Source organism: Macaca mulatta, chromosome 3 (genome assembly GCF_049350105.2).
Source record: "Macaca mulatta isolate MMU2019108-1 chromosome 3, T2T-MMU8v2.0, whole genome shotgun sequence".
NCBI classification, from domain to species: Eukaryota; Metazoa; Chordata; class Mammalia; order Primates; family Cercopithecidae; genus Macaca; species Macaca mulatta.
The window spans coordinates 41,352,014-41,373,343 of NC_133408.1; the positions used below are offsets into that span (position 1 = coordinate 41,352,014).

The following is a 21,330-nucleotide window of genomic DNA, read 5'->3' on the forward strand; positions in this document are numbered from 1 at the left end:
GTGGCACTATCATAGCTCATTGGAGCCTTGAACAGGTGGCTCAAGCGATCCTCCCACCTCAGCCTCCTGAGTGGCTAGGATTGCATGCACACACCACCATGCCTAGCTAATTTTAAATTTTTTGTGGAGACAGGCTCTTCCTTTGTTGCCTAAGCTGGTCTTGAACTCCTGGGCTCAAGTGATCTTCCTGCCTCAGGCTTCCAATGTGTTAGACGTGGGCCACTGCATCTGGTTTAATGCATTTTTTAATTTGAGAGTTTATATTATTTGATATTTTTAAGTACTGAATGTATTGAACAATCAACTTGCAGAATTCCTGAACAATGGACGGTCAGCTCTCATGTCCTGGTTCAAATCGCCCCAGCACACCACGGCTACAAACCTTTCAGCCAACTTCCACTTATGTCTCCCGGGGCAGGACAATGTCACTTGGCCAATCCCCACTAAGAGGGACTCTGGAAAGGCATGAAACTATTCTGTTTTCTATAATGGAACCTGACCAGGGAGAAGGCAGCTGGGAGGGCCAGCTGGGCCCTCCAACCAGCAGCGTCCACCATCGACCAACTGCCCTAGAACTACACCGTGCTGGGCATTTGGGACACTGTTATGAGCAAGAGTTTCCATTTTTCTTCTCATGGGACCTTCATGCTAGTGGCAAGAGACTTTTTTTTTTTTTTTTTTTTTTGAGACAGAGTTTTGTTCTTGTCACTCAGGCTGGAGTGCAATGGTGTCATCATGGCTCACTGAAACCTCTGTGTCCTGGATTCAAGCAATTCTCCTGCCTCAGCCTTCGGAGTAGCTGGGATTACAGGATTGCACCACCACATCTAGCTAATTTTTGTATTTTTAGTAGAGATGGGGTTTCAGCATGTTGGCCAGGCTGGTCTGGAACTCCTGAGCCACTGCACCCAGTCAAGAGGGAGATTTTAAATCAATAGGGAGAATTGTGATGAATGCCAGAAGGAAGAATGTGTGTGACGGGGAGGGGACCTAAGTTATTGTCTCACATTTTAACACTTTCATAGGCAATAACTAAAAATGTAGAAGCTTAAAACAACACACACCTTAAAGCCAATTTTGGCAAGCTAGGAGTTGAGCCTATTTAAGCGGGTCCTGTGCTTGGGATCTCATGCTAAGCAGCTGGGCTGCATCCTCATCTGAGGCTCCCCCAGGGCAGAATCCATTTTCAGGTCTGCTGAGGTTACTGGCAGAATTCATTTCCTCAGACCCGCTTGGCAAGGGCCCAGCTTTTTGCTTCCTTGCCTACGGGGCCCCTCCAAAGGTCTTTCTCAGCACAGCATCTCCCTCCAGCAGCACCTGCAGGTGGAACATTTCTCTCTAGTGTGCGAAGGTGATGCACTGTGACAGTGACATCCCATTGCTTTTGCCAGGGCCTATGGCTTAGAAGCCAGTCACCGGTTTTGCTCGTATCTAAAGTCAGGAAGACTATGCAAGGGCATAGGTCATTGGGGGGTCAGTCGCTTTAGGGTGTGGCTGCCACCACAGAACTTGGTGAGAATTTAAGGGTTGGTAGGAGCTGGCCAGGTACAGGGGTGTGGGTGTGTCAGGCAGGGATGAGGGCATGGAGGGGGATGCAGAGGCCTGCACCCTGGAATGTCCTTTCACTCCCTGAGGTTTTGTTCTCCTGATCCCTGAGTACATCCCAGAACACGGTGGGGCCCTAGCAGGGGAGAGGTAGGGAAGCCTGTGTTGTTCATCTGGGGACCTTGTTAGGCAAATCAGATTAGGGGCCAGGCTTTCAGTGGTGGGTGCGAGCGTGGGAGTGATGAGTGTGCAGGTGTGTGTGGGAAGAGCGATGGGGATGGGGTCAGCCCCAGCCACCATGAAGACCTTAACCGTGCATCCACCCATCCCAGCAGCCTCCCTGAGTGAATGCCTTCAGGGTGCAGGTCCTGTTTTGCACATGGAAGTGAATCAGAGTGGGACACTGCCTTGCCTTAGAGAGGTCACACTTCTCCTTCTTCTTCTTCTTTTTTTTTTTTAATTTGCAACAGAGTCTCACTCTGTTGCCCAGCCTGGAATGCAGTGCTGTGATGTTGGCTCACTGCCAGCTCTGCCTCCCAGGTTCAAGCAATTTTCCTGCCTCAGCCTCCTGGGTAGGGTAGCTGGGATGATAGGCACGCATTACCATGCCTGGCTAATTGTTGTATTTTAGTTTCACCATATTGACCAGGCTGGTCCCAGTCTCCTGGCCTCAAGCGATCTGCCCGCCTCAGCCTCCCAAAGTGCTGTGACTACAGGCGTAAGCCACCACACCGGGCGAGAGGTCACACTTCATGCCAAGTGGGTGGCAGCGACTCAGACAGCACCCCAGCTGGTGCTGGGAGTGAGGGGTGCTCAGCGTCCTAGGAAGGCAGAGGGCTGCATGAGAGGTTCGGGGAGGAAGGACTGGAGGAGGATTTGAGATTTTCACCTGAGCAGCTGGGTGGATGGAGGGGCTGTTTACAGAGAATCACGAGAATGTGGATGAGCAGGTTAGGGCATTAATAAACCACTCTGTTTTGGCCGCGGACAATTTGAGATGTTTCCCTGTGTCCAGCTGGGGCTTTGGGAAAGGTCAGGGCTGGGCATCTGACTGGGATGGATGTCTCTGGCAGGCAGCAGAGCATGTGGATGGTTTGTGAAGCCCGGAAGGGCATGAGATTTCCTGTGGCAGTGCCCACTGCAAATGGAAGGGCATTTGGCCTGAGCCCAGACATATACAAGTTTGGCAGAGTAGCTATGGAAGTACAGGAAAACCAAGGGTGTGGGGGCACATGAAGCAGGAAGCTCAAATAAGATGAGGAAAGAAGTTTTAAAGACGATCAGGGCTGGGGACAGTGCTTCATGCCTGTAATCCCAACACTTTGGGAGGCTGAGACGAGACGATAGCTTGAGGCCAGGAGTTTGAGACCACCCTGGGCAACATAGGGAGACCCCATTTCTATAAATAAATAAATTCCATTGGTACTTGGCATTTCAGGCGGGGAACAGCAAACACATGAAAGCTCTGAGGCAGGAAAGGGAAATGATTAGTGCTCGCTCCTGGTTCCATTATCAGGAGCATAAAGAGATGCAGAGACATTTCAGGTACTCCTTGGCCGAGCTCCTTCAGGGAAGGCCTAAGTTCGCTTCTACTTCCCATCTATTAATTTTTTTTTTTTTTTTTGGAGACAGAGTCTCACTCCGTCCCCCACGCTGGAGCGCATGCAGTGGCACCATCTCAGCTCACTGCAACCTCCACATCCAGGGTTCAAACGATTCTCCTGCCTCAGCCTTCCCAGTAGCTGGGACCACAGGTACGCGCCACCACGATCGGCTAAGTTTTTGTATTTTTAGCAGAGATGGGGTTTCATCTTGTTGGCCAGGCTGGTTTCGAACTCCTGGCCTCAAGTGATCCACCTGCCTCGGCCCCACAAAGTGCTGGGATTACAGGCGGGAGCCACCGCGCCCGGCCCTACTTCACTCCTAACGCCCACCATACGTGCTTCCAAATGTTTGCTGAATGACAAGGTGAAGGAGTGAATGGGACTATGTGACTTCGGGCAACAGGCAATCCTATTCCTTGGACCTCAGTTTCACTTTTTGTAAAGCAAGCCTGTCTCTCGCTGTCTGCCTTAAAAGCCTGAGTTCTGGGCTTGAGATGAGCGCGTCCTGTAGAGCAGACTGCAGGTGGACGTTGAGCTGGGTCTTCTAGGGGGCCAGGATCCGGCCAGCTCTTGGGTCCGGTCCTCCCGCGGGACCTCGCACGCCCAATCCCAGCGCCGCCCCGCCCAACTTCCCTTTGTTCCCCCCAGGCCCCGCCCTCTCCGCGCGGCTTGCTCCCCATTGGCCGGAGGGGGCCCTAGGCGCCCGGCTCCGCTGGGGGCGGGGGGCGGGTCCGTGTGCACCTGCATGGTGTGTTTCCTGGCCGCAGCCCCGCGCCAGCTGCAGCTCCTTGATCCGAGCTGGATCCTGAACGGGGAACACGGGCTGAAGCGGCGCGGCGGCCCCTCCCCGGGGCTCCATTGTTGAGGCTGCCGCGTCTCTGTCGGCTGCTCAGCTGCGCTCCAGTGGGCCCAGGCTCCGCGGCGAGGAGCGAGCGATGCGAGGCGGCGGCCTGAGGTGAGAGGGCGCGACGGGCGACGGGTTCTCCGGACCGGGCGGGGTTCTCTGCCCTGGGCGTGGCGGCTCCGAGCTGGGCTCCGCAGAGTCCGAGTTCGGGATCCGGAGTCCTTGCGCCTGGGCTTTGTCTCGGCCTCGTGTGGCACCGGGGGCTTCGCGCCTGCTGCGATAAAGCATGGGCCCGCGCGGCGGTGCCGGTCGCCCTGCGGGTGGGAGCCGGTCCCATGTAAAAAATGCAGTAATGGACGTCCATGTAAATAACATTCCCATGCTTTAATGAAGCATAATTTCTTGACATTGCAGTTTCTAAGTGCCCTGTGTTGAGGTCGGGAAAGCTAAAGGGCAGTCAGAGGTCAAGGTCAGCAAAGCACCACCTTTGACATTTGAAATTCAGCAGCAGGTATCACAGTGAACCCCATTCCAGCATCCAGGAAGTTTCTCTGCCCTGCCTCTCCTCCAGCCACCTCGGAATCTGTGTCTGCAGTGTTGGTCCTGCTTTCCTCTCTCCCCTCTGCCTTTTCCTTCTCTTCACCAACTTCTACCGAGTGCCTCTGGTGTCCCAGACAGTGGCAGTGGGAGGACAAAGACTAATAAACCCCGCCCTGGTCCTCAAAGGATTGATGTTTTCTGTGCAGACATTAAGTTACACTGTCATATATAGTGTTGACAGACATTGATACAGATTTCCTGTGAAGTGCAGAAGCACCATCCTAGAAGCAGCGATGCAGAGGCAGCACTGGTGACTCACACATGGAGAGCTGGAGTTCTTGGTCTAGTGGGATAAACTGACCTGGACATCATTTCAGTGCAGCGGAGTGAGTGCTGGGATGGGCTCCCTCGGGGCATCCGGGGCTGGGTTTGTCTGGTGTTTAGTCTCCTGCTTGGTACTTAGAGTTTATCAGTAAGATGAGCATTGGGAGGTTTCTAAGTGAAAGGAAAGGCAATCACTTACCTGAAACCTGAAATTTGTAGGTGTTCTGGGCCATTTATAATTCACTGAATCTGTTTTGTCAGAACAAGTCTATCATCTATTGTTTTGGATGGAGTGTGGCCAGCCCTGTCTTGCGATGTAAGGAAGTTCGGAAACACCTGTCAGGTGTCAACACGGTGCCAGACACTCTTCTAGGGGTTTCCACGTAAATCACTGTATTCATTTCTGTTGCTGCTTTACCACATTTCCACAAATTTCGGGGCTTAAAACAATTGAAATTGTATCATCTCACAGTTGTGTGGGGCAGAAGTCTGACGTGGGTGTCACTGGGCAAAAATCACCATGTGGGCTGGGCTGCATTCCTCACTGGAGAATTGTTTCCAAGCGCTTTTGGCCAAACAGTTCCTTGTGGTTGCAGGACTGAGGTGTCTATTCCCTTGCTGGCCATCTGTTGGGGGCTGCCCTCAGCTCCTGAGGCCTCTATCTGGTCTTTGCACGTGGTCCCATCAGCTCAGGACTAGCTAGGCCAGGGACCTGGTCAGGCTCTCCAGTTCCCCTGTGTGCATTTCTCTTCTTCCACTCGGAGAAAGTTCTATGCCCTATTTAAAAATTTTTTTTGAGATGGAGTCTCACACTGTTGCCCAGGCTGGAGTGCAGTGGCGTGATCTCAGCTCACTGCAACCTCTACTTCCTAGGTTTAAGTGATTCTCCTGCTTCAGCCTCCTGAGTAGCTGGAACTACAGGTGCCCGCCACAACGCCCGACTAATTTTTGTATTTTTAGTAGAGATGGGGTTTCACCATTTTAGCCAGGATGGTTTCCATCTCTTGATCTCGTGATCTGCCTGCCTTAGCCTCCCAATGTGTGGAGATTACAGGCATGAGCCACCGTGCCTGGCCAGTTCTATGCTCTTAGAGGCTCATGGGATTAGATTGGACCTCCCTGGATAGCCCAGGATACTCCTCCTAAGGTCTGTGGCAAAGCCCTTTTGCTGTGTGACATAGTCACAGGTCTCAGGGGTTGGAATCTCCCATCACAGTTACTGATCCAGTTACTACAGCAGCCTGGGAGGTGCTTTTCATTGCCTCTGGTTAACAGATACCAATTTTTTTTTCATTTTTGCAAATTGGCAGGAACATGAAGATCATTCTTTTTTTTTTTTTTTTTTTTTCCCCAGACGGAGTCTCATTCTCTTGCCCAGGCTGGAGTGCAGTGGTGCAATCTTGGCTCACCACAACTGCCACCTCCCAGGTTCAAGCAGTTCTCCTGCCTCAGCCTCATGAGTAGCTGGGACTACAGACATGTGCCACCAGGCCCGGCTAATTTTTGTATTTTTAGTAGAGACAGGGTTTCACTATGTTGGCCAGGCTGGTCACAAACTCGTTAACTTGTGATTTGCCCACCTTGGCCTCCCAAAGTGCTGGGATTACAGGCGTGAGCCACCACACCCAGCCATGAAGATCCTTCTTAAGTGAAAAAACCGTTCCTCTGACTTGATGTGAGGCTGTTGGTAAGATTGATAGCAATGGAGACAGGTCCATCAGAAATGGAGCTAAACTTTGTGTTTTGGAGTATTTTGATGGCCTGCCCTGATTATGTAAGTTTTGCTAAGAAGTCATTAAAGTAATTCCTCTACTGGAAGAAACACCCATATGGGGGATTTGGGACCTTGCCTTTTCAAGTTTTACACAAAGGACTCTTCATGGGTGAAAAGTACGTGATTCCAGGTCTATTTCTAGAATGGAAACAGCTGCATCAACCCAACAGCGACTCACATTCCTGAGTTTGAGAGAATCTGACTATTTCAAGGCTGAAGCCAAAAGCCCAATAAACAATGTTTGTACCTTTATTCATAGTTAGGACTTAGGTGCATCCTGTGGTCAAGAAAACAACTGATGGTGGCCAAGTAGTTTAAAACCAAGCAGGACCTCATTTTATCATGTGGGTGTTTTTGATTTTTTAAATGAAGTTTTTATTTTCCTGTGCAACAAATGACAAGTTCTGACTTGAAATACGTTTCCTTTAATAAACCAGAATCTGGGGCTGGGCGCGGTGGCTCACGCCTGTAATCCCAGACTTTGGGAGGCCGAGGAGGGCAGATCACGAGGTCAGGAGCTTGAGACCAACCTGGCTATGGTGAAACCCTGCCTCTATTAAAAATACAAAAAATTAGCCGGGCATAGTGGTGGGCACCTGTAGTCCCAGCTACTCAGGAGGCTGAGGCAGGAGAATGGTGTAAACCCATGAGGCGGAGCTTGCAGTGAGCCGAGATCATGCCACTGCACTCCAGCCTGGACGACAAAGCGAGACCCTGTCTCAAAAAAAAAAAAAAAAGAAATAAAAAAGAAACCGGAATCTATAATCCTAACGTTTTTAACCTGGCTTTCAGAAATTTATGAAGTCCCCAAAATCCTGTGCAACAATTTTGTGTATATGCATCCATGTGTGTTTATGGGGAGATGATTTATAGCTCTCCATACATTTTCAAAGTGGTTGGATTCCAAAAAATTTTAGAATATGCCACTTGGGCCTGGTGTAGTGACTCACATCTGTAATCCCAGCACTTAGGGAGACTGAGGCAGTAGGATCCACTGAGATCAGGAGTTTAAGACCAGCAACATAACGAGACCTCCACCTCTACCAAAAAAAAAAAATGCTGGGCGTGGGGGTGCATACCTGTGGTTCTAGCTGCTCGGGAGGTTGATCACCTGATCCCAATAATCTGAGGCTGTGGTGAGTTAGAATTACACCATGGCACTCCTCCCTGGGCAACAGAGCAAGACCCTCTCAAACAAAAACAAAAAACTGTATCACTTAATATACTATTGTTGTTGGTCAAGTATCAGATTTTGTTTAAAAATTAAATACTCTTTCTTTTTTTTTGAGATGGAGTCTCGCTGTGTCACCCAGGCTGGATTGCAGTGGCATGGTCTCAGATCACTGCAAGCTCTGCCTCCTGGGTTCGCACCATTCTCCTGCCTGAGCCTCCTGAGTAGCTGGGATTACAGGTGCCCACCACCATGCCTGGCTAATATTTTGTATTTTTAGTAGAGATGGGGTTTCACCGTGTTAGCCAGGATGGTCTCGATCTCCTGACCTCGTGATCCACCCACCTTGGCTTCCCAAAGTGCTGGGATTACAGGTAAATACTCATTTTTGCAAAGTTGTACAGGCATACAGCTCTAAGAGTCAGAAATTAACAAGGCTTACAACAAAACCCAGCAATCCCCCACCTTACCCTTCTCCACCCTGATCCCTGCTCCTTGGAGGTTACTGTGTTTATGTTTTAGCTGGTTCTTCTAGATTGTGTGGAAGACAAGGATTCAGGTTGCTTACCCTCTCCCCTCCTCCTGTTGCCCACGTTTTTCTCCCCCATCCTCTCAGTATAATTATTGTGATAGTGAGGCCAGGCATGGTGGCTTGTGACTTATCCCAGATTTTTGGGAGGCCGAGGCAGGCAAATCACTTGAGGCCAGGAGTTGAAGGCCAGCCTGGCCAACACAGTGAAACCCCGTCCTACTAAAAAATACAAAAATTCGTCAGTTGTAGTGTCGCACACCTGTAGTCCTGCTACTCAGGAGCGTGAGGCACAAGAATTGCTTGAACCTGGGAGGTGGATGTTGCAGTGAGCTGAGATCGCATCATAAGCTGTACACACCACTGTACTCCAACCTGGGCAACAGAGGTCGATGCTGTCTCAAAAATAAAAAGTATCGTGATAGTGGGATACATAGTACAATAGTGTATATATTTAGTATTCTTCCTGGTTTTTGGCCCAGAGCTTCTAAAACCCTTGTAATTTCCTGAGTGATAGGAACATCATTGGTTATAATATTTGGTCTTAGGTTTCAATACCTGACACAAGAGCTTCTAAGACTTTTGGAATCTCTGGGGTGATAGGAGTGTCTTTTGTATGATAATGAGATGACAGGTGGCTTCGGGCCCCTGGACAGGATCAGGATTGGGGCTGGTTGCCAGAAAGATGAGTCATGAGTAAAGAGTTGGACATACCAGCCCCACCCCTACCTCTGGGAGGGGAGATGAGACAGGCTGGAGATTGAGCTAGTCACGGTTGGCCAAGGACTTCATCATGTCTATGTTATGAAAACTCCATAAAACCCTCTAAATACTGGGTTTGGAGAGCTTCTGGTTTGGTGAACTCATTTGGTGCTGGGGAGGTGGCACTTCCAGGGACGGCATGGGAGCCCCGACCTCTCTGCCCTGTGGTGTGCCCTGTGCATCTCTTGCATTTGGCTGTTCCTGTGTTCTCTCCTTTGTAATAAACCAGTAAGAGTAAGTAAGTGCCAAGCACTTTGCGTCTGTCACCTCTCTTACTTTTTCAGCAACACTGTGTGGCGGATAATGTCCTCATTTTGCTGGTGACAAAATGAGATTGATGCCTTGAGTAACTTGCTCAAGGTCACCTAATAAGTGGAATTCAAGCTCTGACTCCGAAGCCTGTGCTTCTAACCAGCATGCTGCATAGCCGCCTCTTTATTTGTTAGGATTTTTGGTGTCTTTAGGGCCTGACACCAAGTTGGTCGTTGTGGCCTAGAGCTGTTATAAGGGAGCTTTTAGCAGCCCTGCTGAGAACAGAGCCAGCACCTCCGGATTGGCAGGGCAGGGGCTGTTCCTGCTGGGAGCTGCAGGCCATTCCCTGTGGCCCTTGGCTCATCTTGCTCATCCACTCCCTCCCTCATTCAGTAGGTCCTGAGTGTCTCCTCTGTGCGGAGGAGAAGGAGGCAGCCTTCCAGCCCAGGTGGGGCCTGCAGGTACACACAGGGAGAGGCAGCTGTGCACTGAGCTGGCTGTCGGCTGGGACAGTGTGGCTCCAGACGTGGCGATAGAATGCTCTGGGACTGCAGAGGGAGCACGTGATTGTGAAAGGGAGGAAGGGGCAGGCACCGCAGAGGAGGTGTACTTGAGTTGGACTTTGAGGGAGGAGTTACATTTCCACAGTGGAACCGAGTAGCTGAGGCTTTCTCAGCAGCTGAAGATTACAGCCAGCCAGCCTCAAATGTTCAGCTTTTCCTGAATTCTCTTCTTTACAACACTGCAGTAAGTTTTCAACAGAGATGAAGCAGTCACCTCCATGTCATTAATATTCTGCAAATCCTGTGTGTAGTTTTCAATGCTTAGCAGATGGGGGCAGCCTGGGCCATAAGAGAAGAGCCTATGTGTCCACCTATTGGGACAGCAGTCAGGTGTGGCACAGGGCAGTGATCACTGCCTGCCCCTGAGGAACTCAGTTGTACTTTTATGTGGAGAGGCCAAAGAGAGCTGTGGTACAGGGGGCAGGAGACATTTCACCTCCAAAGCAAGGCACAAAATACATAGTCTGTGCCCTGCATGAGAAACCGAGCAGAACCGTGTGCTGATTCCCACCCCTGCCTCCCCTCCTGAGAGCGAACCGTCCATTGTACTATGGCGGAAGGCATTTCTGCAGCCTCTGCAATCGGAGTGATCTGTCACTTGCCCATTGAGCCTTAGGGGCAGCAACCAAGTGGTGTGGCTGAAACACAGGCCTTGGCCAGACCTGGTTGGATATGTTGGTTCTGCCACTGATTGTGAATTACAAAACCTTGGAGAAGTCATTGTCTTTCTCTGTGCCTCTCGTGTAAGATGGGGAACACTGCGGCCATTGCAGAAAAGCAGGTAGGTGGAGTGAGTATGAAGTGCTTTGTGTGTGTGTCACACGGTGAATGAAATGGCACTGATTGACATTATTGATAGTAATGACAGGATTCATTCAGGAACAAAACCGGTAAAGTAGGCCAGGTGCAGTGACTCACGCCTGTAATCCCACCACTTTGGGAGGCCGAGACGGGAGGATCATGAGGTCAGGAGTTTGAGACCAGCCTGACCGATATGGTGAAACCCCATCTTTACTAAGAACACAAAACTAGCTGGGTGTGGTGGCACACCTGTAGTCCCAGGTACTTGGGAGGTTGAAACAGGAGAATCATTTGAACCCAGGAGGCAGAGGTTATAGTGAGCCGAGATGGCATCACTGCACTCCAGCCTGGGCGACAGAGTGAAACTCTGTCTCGAAAAAAAAAAAAAATCTGGTAAAGTGTTTTACCCAGCCTAGGTACGTGTGGCAGAGCCAAATGAAAGCTTAGAAAAAGATGACTTGAGAACTAGCCCAGCAGAAGAATCAGGCGGGATGTGTTGTTACTGAGTAAGTGGAATTTGCACTTGCTTTCTCCCAGGCCTTGCTGAGTTGTGTACAACAGAGAGCTCAGGTGATGGGGGCAGTTGACCGGTTGAAGAATGCATTGCTATTATGTGAGGAACATTGGGCTTTGAAAAAGCAGAACTGGATCCACGTTCTTGCCTGGTAACTCTAATTATCATCTAGTTTGTAAAGGGGAATGCAGTTCACTGAAAAATTCGTATGACAGTGGGACAAGGATTGGGCCTCTGCATTGGTTTGTGTAATATAGGTCACATGAAAGAGCATTTAGGCTGCAGGGAGACTTTTCATCTCTATAACTTTACTTTCACAGGACAATTCCATCATGATTTGAAGATTTTGGAGTCAAAACTTCATTGTTCTGGTATGTGTTTCGGGGCAAATTTATGCATACAATTTGCTTAAATATTTCAGATGATACAAGAATATATGTGTGGTGGAAAAAGCTGAAATTTGCATTCCCCCTTCTCTAGAAGTAACCATTGTGAATAGTTAACTCTGTATTCCAGCTATTTTGTATATTATAAATACACTGTGAACATTTGAGTGTATATATACACGTATGTTACACACATTTTTAGAGATGGAATATTGCTGTGTTGCCCATGCTAGTCTCAAACTCCTGGGCTCAAGGGACCCTCTCGCCTTAGTCTCCCAAAGTTTTGGAATTACAGGCGTGAGCCACAGCGCCTGGCCTGCATGAGTATATTTACTAATTGCTAAGTTACTCTGTTCAATACGTGTCTATTGAACTCCCCATGTGCCAAGCATTGTTCTGAATACCTTATATGCACCAATTCACTTAATTTTTAGAGCAGCTCTATTATTGTGGCCCTTTTACAGTGAGCAAACTGAACCACAGAGAGGCTGGGGACGTTGTCTAACATCACACAGCCAGTGCTGTTGGAATTGAGGTTTGAACCCAGACAGCTGGCTTCAGATCTCTTAGCTGTTATCATAGATGGCACACCCAAACCTTAGGGCCACCTCCCAAGCCTTGCCTCCGATACGGGCTTGCCTGAGCTCTGCGAGAGCCATGTACGTGAGGTTTCTTTCCTCTTTAAGAACACAAGTCTTGAAATTGTCCCAGACCCTGGAAGGACCTCTTGAGGACCAAAAACAGGGATTCTTCAAGCCTGCCCCAAGGGCCAGATCTCTGATTTAGCTACTTGGAAGGTAGATGTAGAAGAGAGTAATTTTGCCAGAACAAAATGTCAGGATGGCTGGGCTGACTCGGCCAGATGCAGTGGCTCATGCCTGTAATCCCAGCAATTTGGGAGGCCAAAGCAGGTGGATTACCTGAGGTCGGGTGTTCGAGAGCAGCCTGGCCAACAAGTTGAAACTCCGTCTCTACTAAAAATATAAAAATTAGCTGGGCGTGGTATCGGGTGTCTGTAATCCCAGGTACTTGGAGACTGAGGCAGGAGAATTGCTTTAACCCAGTTTACAGAGGTGGTAGTGAGCTAAGATTATACCACTGCATCCAGCTTAGGTGACAGAGTGAGACTCCGTTTCAAAAAAAAAAAAAAAAAAAAAAAAAAAAAGAAGAAGAAGAAGGGGGAAGGAGAATGGCTGGGCTAACTCATAGGGTAGAGGCCCTACAGCGGCCGTAGGACCTTGGCCACTTGGGTGGAAAAGAAGGAAGGAAGAGCTTCACCCATGGCGGTGACCTGGACTGCAGAAACCACACTAAATATCCACATCCTGGAGCCTGGCCACCCCATTTGCTTCTCTTCTCCTTGGGTAGAGGGTGTGGGGAGCTTTCTACCCTGGAGGCTGAGCAGCGCAGCTTCTAACCAGGGTAGGCGTTTGTCTGTCCCTGGGAATACAGACAGCATTCTCATAAGCAGCCCAAATACTCCTGAACAGCTTTTTGTAGGGTGGGGCGGGGCGGGGCAGAGGGTCATTTTGACTCATAGGTACCTTTTCCACTTTCACTGCTGATAACTGTGTTACAGATTAAAGTTTTGTTTTTGATACTGAAGAGGGCTTAAGAGAGTGAGCTATTATGGCACATCTAAGTCTGCTAAAATAGAACCACGGGGTAGAGTAGGAAAATCTCTTCTAAATTATGGATCATATATGGTGAACATTAGAAGCCATGTGTACCTAAGTTGAAAAATCAAAACATGTCTTGTATTTGGGTGACCCCGGTAAGTCTGGATGCCACTGCGCCTTGTGTGAACACAGGATGCTGAGGTGTAGGGACCAACAGGCTTTTTCTGGACATCTTGTGCTTCTCCCTTGGGGTAAAGTGGGGCGGCAGTAGGAGCACACAGCTGTTGGGTCCCTAGTATTTGTCAGCTGGTTTACATGTGGGATTCCATTTAATGCAATCTTGGAGGTAAAATGATTTTATTGAAGATGAAGATAGAGGCTTAGAGAAGTTAAGAAAATTGTTCAATGTCACGTCATTTGTTTTGTTTTGTTTTGTTTTGTTTTGAGGCAGAGTTTTGCTCTTCTTTCCCAGGCTGGAGTGCAATGGCGCGATCTCGGCTCACCACAACCTCTACTTCCCAGGTTCAAGTGATTCTCCTGCCTCAGCCTCCTGAGTAGCTGGGATGACAGGCATGCGCCACCACGCCAGGCTGATTTTGTATTTTTAGTAGGGACGGGGTTTTTTCATGTTGGTTAGGCTGGCCTTGAACTCCCAACCATGAGTGATCTGCCCAACTCGGTCTCCCCAACTGCTGGGATTACAGGTGTGAGCCACCACGCCTGGCCGAGGCCATGTAATTTCTTAAGTGGAAAGATGAAGTAATTGATGAAGTCAGAAGTTTGACTTCAAGGCCCTTCATCTTTCCATAACACGTGGTTCCTTCCCTGGTTGGTGGGAGTGACTGAAGAACTCAAGGAAGCTGTGTTTTGTGGAAAGAAGACCTGAGGGGTGTATGGTCTTTCCAGGCTTGGAATCTGCCATGCTGGGCTTCTGAATTGTATAGCTTGGCCATATAGAGAGAAGCCCCTCATTTAAGACTTATTCTTTGGGGGAAATAAAGGAAGGCCGCCCGCATGAGACAGGCAGAGGTGATTTTCTCAGAACTGCTGTGGCAAGAGAGTCGGCACCATTACTTGCGTGTGGCAGAGACTGACATGCAAGTGAGTGGCTGATGAAGAGTGGGGAAATTTCAGGATGGAAAAGAACGGCTCCCAGTGGAGGCTGTTGTGGGGGCTGGAGGCGGCTGTGCAGAAGTGGGTTGTCCTATGTGATTGGTTAGGGGCATATTTGGCTCTCTCTGAATGATCCTAACTGGAAACAGGGGCCAAAATTAGGGTGGCTGTCAGTTTTGAGTCAAGTCCTGGCCACATGGACAGAGTTGTGGTTTAGTTTCTGGGTTGTGGAGAGAGAGCAGTCTGGCTTCCTGTCTGATGTGCTAGCCTGGCTGGCCTCCTGGCTGTTGACTGTAGATAGGGGATTGGTTTCCTGGGTGGGCAGCTACAGGTTGTGGTCTGAGTTCTGTCTTTATACATATGATCAGGCATGGTCTGTTTGTATATTCAGTCCCTCATTTTTCTTGTCAGTAAAAATATCAAATGACAAATTGGATACATTGGGAACTTTTTAGATGTCTGTGTCCCCTGGAGGAAGTTTTCACGTTCACATTTAATCAGAATGAATATAAACAATTGGGCCATTGATCTGGAAGATTTAAAATAGGAAATCTTCAACAATACTACCTCGGCGCCATTGCCTCTCTGTCCATTGTTAGGGAATGTGTGTTTTTATCCACCGCCGGCTCATCGTCCACCAGTTTTGTGGTTGATCCAGTTCTCTATACGTCTTGTCTTGTGTGCATCTCATTGTTTGCTAGTGTTAGCTTTCCCTTCGTCAGTGTAGTTTATTTGTGTAGCATCTGTTGGTAGGAAGTTATTTGTGGAATTTGTGAATGGAAGGGACCTTGGAGGTCTGCTAGGTCAGCCCAGTGATTTTCAAGATAAATGGAATTACAGGGAAATGTTCCAGCTTTTTTGGTGGCAAAACCAGGAATAGGAAGCAGTGTTCTTTGTGCCACAATGTCATTGAAAGACAGCTCAATGTGGGTCTAAAATGCAGAGTAACTAACTTTCATTTATCTCTGCTTCTGACTCTTGTTATCAGACATTTTAAATTGACCTTAATGTATTAGCAGAAATATGAAAAGTCCTGACTTGTTTACATATAAGGTACTTCTTTGCCTACTCATTTGGTTGTTTTTTTCAACAGGATTGAAAAGACATTGTTCTAAACTGAATGTTTATGTCTCCCCCAGATTCTTGTACTGGAGCCCTAACTTCCAGTGTGATGGTATTAGGGGGTAGGACCTCTGGGAGGTGATAAGGGTTAGATGAGGTCATGAGCGTGGGCCCTTGTCTCACAGGATTAGTGCCCTTAGAAGAAGAGAAACCAGGCCGGGTGTGGTGGCTCACACCTGTAATCCCAGCACTTTGGGAGGCCGAGGTGGGCAGATCACGAGGTCAGGAGATTGAGACCATCCTGAAACCCTGTTTCTACTAAAAATACAAAAATTAGTTGGGTTTGCTGGCACGTGCCTGTAATCCCAGCTACTCGGGAGGCTGAGGCAGGAGAGTTGCTTGAACCAGAGAGTCAGAGGTTGCAGTGAGCTGAGATTGTGCCACTACACTCCAGCCTGTTGACAGAGCGAGACTCTGTCTCAAAAAAAAAAAGAAAGAGAAAGCAGGCAGCTCCCACTGCCCTGGTGTGAGGAAACAAGAAGAAAGGTGGCTGTCTGCAAGCCAGGAAGAGGTCCCTGTCCCGGAACTGAGTTGGCCAACACTTTGATCTTGGACTTCCAGCCTCCAGAGCTGTGAGAAATAAACTAATGTTTAAACCACACAGCCTATGGTGTTTTTTATGGTATTTGCCTATGGTATTATGGCCATCTGATTTGACTGATACAGAGATGCTTCCAGAATACTGCAGCCTGTATCTAAGTTGGTGATACCATGAAAATAAATGTGGTAGTTCATTCCTTTATATGAAGATAGCGCTGTGAGCCCAGGGCCTTTGTTCATGTCTTAGTTGAGTCTTGTTTTCTTATAATAGCTTCCTAAATTCTCTTTTCCCCCTCTAATTTATATTATATATCTGAATTAATTCATATATGGCATGATTTTATACTTCATGTCTATACAAACTTTTAGTGATTTTATTTCATTTGATTTGATTTTTGAGACATGCCCTTGCTCTGTTGCTCAGGCTGGAATGCAGGCATGCCATCACAGCTCACTGCAACCCTAAATTCCTGGGCTCAAGTGATCCTCCCGCCTCAGCCTCCTGAGTAGCTGGGACTACAGGTGTGCTATCCTTAGCAGTCCTCTCGCCTCAGCCTCTCAAAGCACTGGATTACAGGCATGAGCCGCCACACCCAGCCCAGTGATTTTTCATTGTTAAGATCAAGGACGGGTTCCCTGGCTTGGCATTCAAGGCTCATGATCAGGGCGTGATATGCAAGTTTGGGTTTCAGTGTTTCCATTCCCACCATCAGCCTTGCGTTCCAGCTTCTTTCCTAAGCCCTGTTCTAAAGCCCAGCCTCAGAGCTGCACTTAGAATTTATACCTTCTCATCTCTTCATCGTCTTCGCCTATGTTCTAATCTCCATCTGGGACATCGTCTTCGCCTATGTTCTTATCTCCATCTGGGACATCATCTCCACACTTCCGTCTCTTTAAATCTTCTCCATCCTTCAAGACTTGAAATACTCACTTCCTTTACATGATCCCTACTCTGACATCCAAGCTAGAATTAATCTTTCTTCCTTTGAACTCTGATAGTGCTTAATATTTTTCATTCTTTAATTATACAGCAGTCCTGTGTGTTAGATATTCTTATTCTCCCAGGTTTTCATAGTTTCTTTGAAAATATTTGCTGTAGTCATGTATTTTGAATATGTAATGTGAGCGACATTCAAAAGGTCCTGGAGAGTGAAAGGCAGTCCTACTCCCATCACTGCCCTGTGACCACTGTTGCCAGTTTTTGTTTGTTTGTTTGTTTTTCCAAGGCAGAGTCTTGCTCTGTCACCAGGCTGGCGTGATCTCAGATCTCTGCAACCTCTGCCTCCCGGTTTCAAGCGATTCTCCTGCCTCAACCTCCTGAGTAGCTGGGACTACAGGCGTGCGCCACCACGCCCAGATAATTTTTGTATTTTTCGTAGAGACGGGGTTTCACCATGTTGGCCAGGATGGTCTGGATATCTTGGCCTCGTGAGCCACCTGCCTCAGTCTCTCAAAGTGCTGGGATTACAGGCGTGAGCCACTGCGCCGAGCCTATGTGTCTTGTTTTTAAAAACACAGATGTTGGCATAAGATAAACACGGTTGTCTGCCGGTAAGTATTTAGGTTGTTCCCAACCGTTTGGATTAATCAATGCTGAGTTGTACATAATTCTTGCATATTTGCGTGAATATGTTCATAGGATGCATTACTAGAAATGGAATTGTGGGATCCAGGGTTCTGCGCATTTTAAATTTTGATGTGTGTTGCTGGATTCCTTTCCGTTAGGGCCATACCATTATCTCACTGTCAATGTGTAAGGGCGCCTATTTCTATTTCCTTGCCACAGTTTCTTCTCAGCTGTTTTCTTTGACATCACACACACACAAATACCCCTTGTTCCAAAAACATGGACATTTTACCTATCTACTTAAAGTGTGCATACACTGATTGAAGCTCTGTGTTGCAGTGATATGTGCTGCTAGGATTGTGGCTCTGTTTCGAATCTGCTAGCCAGGCTATGGCTTTCCAGTCAGGTATTTTTTGTTTTGTTCATGCTGTTGCTGTCATTGGGCTGTGTGAATTTCCCTCCATTGCCCATCCAGATTTCCTTTCCGGTGGGCGGGCTTAGTGTCTAATCTGGCAGCCCTGTTTCCTTGTGACCTGGGCCGAGTGTCTCATTCGGCAGCCCTGTTTCCTGGTGATCTGGGCTGAGTGTCTCTTTCGGCAGCCCTGTTTCCTGGTGATCTGGGCCCCATGTCTCATCCAACAGCCCTGTTTCCTGGTGATCTGGGCCGAGTGTCTCATCCGGCAGCCCTGTTTCCTGGTGATCTGGGCCAAGTGTCTCATCCAGCAGCCCTGTTTCCTGGTGATCTGGGCTGAGTGTCTCCATGAGAAGTTGCACCCATCTTCTCCAGTAGTGCATCTTTTCACAGCAAGCAAAACATTTTCACCACGTTTCCAGTGGGACAGGCACTAGCTCTTTTCTGGGCATCAGGAGACCTGGCTTTGTTCTGGTTCAAGCAACAGCTGGTGAGTTACCAAAGACAATTCGCATCTGGCCCCTGGTCCTTTTCTTTATAAGTAGAATCACAGTCCGAGTGGGCATCACTGCCCTGGTCTCTATGCGGTGCTGAGTGTTGTGGGGATGATGGCTAAGTGTCACGGTGCATTTCCACCACTAGGGGATTACAGGTCAGCCAAAGGCACAGGAGGAAAGCTAACAGCCCCGGGCAGGTACACAGAAGCAGAGGAGTTTGGAAGGGTGGTTCCAAGCTCCTTGGTGTGATTGATGTGATCACAATAAACATTTTATCTCTAAGTCTTGGGCCGTTGGACCAAGAGAAGAGAGAGCTGGTGTTGAGTTGTAGTGAGAGGTGCGTGGTTCCTGTACCTGCTGAACCTGGCTGGGACTCAATTCCATTGAGTCCCATTCCATTTAACCTTCTGTTTCCACCTTTTTCATGCTCCTGCTTGTTTCTCCAGAAAAAAAATGCAATAAATTCCTTTCAAAAACTTTACAAAAGCCATAGACGCTTATTGAAAATAGTTCAAATGATATGGAAGTCAGAAAGATAGTGAGTGTTTTTCTGTTGTGTGTTTGGATGAATGTGTCTTTGGGGTAGTCACTATTAACACTGGGTGTATTTCCTTCCAGATCTTTTCCAGTGTGCCTACAAATATGTATGTACACATTGTAAAAAACAAAATAGTACCTGATCAACATTGAATTCCCCTGTTCTCACTGCGCAGTCTACATGGACATCCTTTCATGGTGACACGATGAGTCCTGATCGACTCCTTTTGTTCGCTGGAGTGGCAGGTAATAATAGCTACAGATAACTCACCTTCAGTGGGCATTTACCACGTGACAGGGTCTGTGCTCCAGGCAGGCTACATGAAGTGGGTCTTAAGGCTTTTTACAACAATGCTATGGGTGAACACAGTAATTGTTAACATTTTGCAAATGATAGAATTGCAGTAGAGAGAAGCAAAGCTGCTTGCTCAAACTCATGGCACGATTCCTGAGAGAGAGAGAGAGAACACTTTTAAAACAGTTGTTGTTATAGTCAGTTGATTTATGATCATTTCAAGAAATAGTGCATTCAGTGAATACATTTCAGGGTCTTGTACAGTCTGGGAGCTGTTTCCGAAAATGCTCTGCGCTAGAGGTAAGGGAGCGATCCATTGGCCCTGGGCTCCTAGTGCAAGGAGGGAGGTCTCTGAACAAACCTTGCAACATCCATTTCTGCTGAGTCTGGTCCGAGGTCTGGTTCTTGACATGTACACTTTTCAGAGATACTTGGTTTTGATTTTTATCATGGCTCAGCTGAGCAGCCATGGTTGCAAACTGCCTGGAGATGTGGTCTGGCAGGCCAGTGCTATGCCCATCCCTCCCACTCCTGCAGGAGGGGAGTCATCCTGGGACTAGAGGGCTTCGCCTGTAATCAGCTATCTCATAATAAGTGGATTTGATGCTGGGTTCGCTAGGTCAGGAAATTTCCCATTTAGAAGGAAAACTGATACTTGTTTTTGGGTTTTGCTGAGGAGCCACAGGGTTTAGAGCAGGGACTGGAAGTTTGTTGAGACACACATGAGTGCACTCAAACATCTTCCATGAAACGTGGAAATAAAGACAGTGTTCCAGAGAGGTCCCTGGCTTTGGGATATAAATATTTCTGTAACAGAATGGCACTGGCTGTCTGCTGTATTTTTTTCTCTGCTATTTTGGCAAGTTTTATTTGGGTGTGTGTCTCCTGTACAGAAGGTATGACATCAGTTTTTGCCACCAAGTATTTACAGCCGTTGGTACCTCCTATGTGGGTCACTTTTGTGCCGTGGTTTCTTTGGGGAAATTGTATGTCTCCTACCCAAAGCACATTGCCCATTTCAAGGTGCTCCTGGTTTCTGAACACCTGTAGCAGTGCCTTCCATGTGGGTGAAGCCAGCCGAGAAAGTACCCCTCCCCAGGAGGTGGGGACTGGTGATTTCCTGAGTGAGGAGGCCGGGGATGAGCCCTGGACTAGAACTTGTGACCGGCTGCTTTTCCTTCCCCTCCTCTCCGTCCTATTTTGCCACCACCCCCACTTTTGAAAAATTTCTTATTAAAAATTAAGCAACTATTTTGGTTTCCTTTATTCGCTATTTCTTGCTAATCATATGCAGAGTGAGCCTGGGACAGTGGAAAGGAAAGTTGTACTTAGCTTCAGATGATCCTACCAGTCCCGCATTGAAGGGTTTCTGCCAGGCGGCATTGTCAAGTGGCGTTGTGGAGGTTCTCCTTTCCATCCTCAGCATTAACCAACAGAGGCAGGTAGTACTTATTCCTGGTTAATGTTGAGGAAGTTGAGCTCAAATTGGCCAAGGGAACTTCCCAAGTCACATAGGAAGTAGCAGAGTAGAACCAAACACAGATTGTCTCTGAATCAGGCAGGTTGTCAGATTCCAAAATGGGCTCTTAATTTTTGGAGGTCAAAAAGCTGAACAGACACAGATATTTCTTTCTTCTTCTTCTTCTTCTTCTTCTTTTTTTTTTTTTTTTAAATATGTGAGAAAAATGCTCAGTATCACTTATAATCAGAGAAATGCAAATCAAAACCACAGTGAGGTATCATCTCACCTGTTAGGATGAGTATTATCAAAAAGACAAAAAATAGCAAGTGCTGGTGAGGCTATGGAGACAAGGGAGCTCTTACACACTGTAGGGGGGTGTGCACTAGAGCAGCTGGCTGGGCGCGGGGTGCACGCTGACATCTCAGCACTTTGGGAGGCCGAGGCGGGCAGATCACCTGATGTCAGGAGTTTGAACCAGCCTGGCTAACATGGTGAAACCCAGTCTCTACTAAAAACACAAAAATTATCTGGGAGCGGTGGATCACACCTGTAATCCC

At 48.0% G+C, this 21,330-nt stretch overlaps 1 protein-coding gene across 1 annotated transcript in view; it reads left to right on the forward strand.

The window, feature by feature from the left end:
* Window positions 1-3,895: 3,895 nt before the first annotated feature.
* Window positions 3,896-21,330, forward strand: part of LOC144329461 (SH3 domain and tetratricopeptide repeat-containing protein 1-like) — a 51,759-nt gene continuing 34,324 nt past the window's right edge. Inside the window, exon 1 of the mRNA XM_077997972.1 lies at window positions 3,896-4,104. The gene's annotated coding sequence lies outside the window, so the exon portion shown is untranslated. The remainder of the gene's footprint in view (window positions 4,105-21,330) is intronic.